Here is a 1,229-nt window from a genome sequence, read left to right as displayed (position 1 = left end):
AAAAAAAAATGAGTTCTTTAATTTATGAGAGAATTCTAGTAATTTTAATATTTGAACATTTAGTCATTTGGAGTATTCAACCCATCCCTTTTTATGCTATGAGTCCTTGTCGAATAGTAGCATTATTGAACATAAAATTGTGAATAGATAAGAAGAATGAGCACATTAGGAAACAAATAGTTAGGTTTCTATCATCTCCCCATAGATGAGGTAGGCAATATCGATTACAAGTCAAGAAATTCAATTACAAACAGTGGCAATAGTTATATGACGCGACATGCTTTCTTTGTTGGAAAATACAAAACACTTTATGATGTGGTGACCATTAATTTAAATTGGGGGATTGTGTTTAACTAAAGCCTGATTAATTCGGAATTCAGACGAATTTAGCAATCCTATAATAAAATCCATTCACTTAGCATACAAATTGAATTGAGCATTGAACCAAAAGAAAGATGTTCAAGGTTTAAAAAATTAAATTGATTGGTTTTGAATCAAATTATACGATAAATAGCAAATTATTTAAATATAATTTAAATGATGTTATAATGACATATTAACTAGCGGCAAAAAGCCAGAAATTTTTCAAAATAGGGGTATAAATAATTTATTCAAAAATTTTCCCAACTTTCTTATTATGACTTGGGACTTGAATAAATAATAATAATGAAAAATTTTTTGCTAAAAGTTATTATTATAACAAAATTTAAAATATAATAATAAAAGACTTGCAATTTATAACATCTCATCTTATTACTACTTTTGTCTTTGTCTAACAAAGTTTAGCTCAACATAATAGTTGGATTAAGCATATTATTATAGTGATAATTAACTTGATTATTTTAATAAATTGTTAAACTTCTTATATAAAAACGATTCTCAAAAAAAATAAATAAAAAAACTTCTTAATAACAACGTTTTAATAATTAACTTGATTATTTTAATAAATTGTTAAACTTTTTATATAAAAACGATTCTCAAAAAAATAAAAATAAAAAAACTTCTTAATAACAATGTTTTAATCTCAATTTTTTTTTTTTTTTTTGCTAAAGAAGTTGTCTTCTTTGGAATTGATGGATCAATTTTTTGCTATCATTTTCATTTACGCTACTTGGTCAATTTTTCAAGCTAATTGGCATCATGAAAATTGCTGTTTTTGCCTAAAAAACTTGCAAAAGCATCTATCGTCTTCTTTGGGATTTTCTTTCAGCCTAAGAATACAAAGTCTT

This window comes from Phalaenopsis equestris, unplaced genomic scaffold, assembly GCF_001263595.1.
Source record: "Phalaenopsis equestris unplaced genomic scaffold, ASM126359v1 Scaffold000114, whole genome shotgun sequence".
In the NCBI taxonomy this organism is placed as follows: Eukaryota; Viridiplantae; Streptophyta; class Magnoliopsida; order Asparagales; family Orchidaceae; genus Phalaenopsis; species Phalaenopsis equestris.
Note: the sequence above shows the minus strand (reverse complement) of the source record.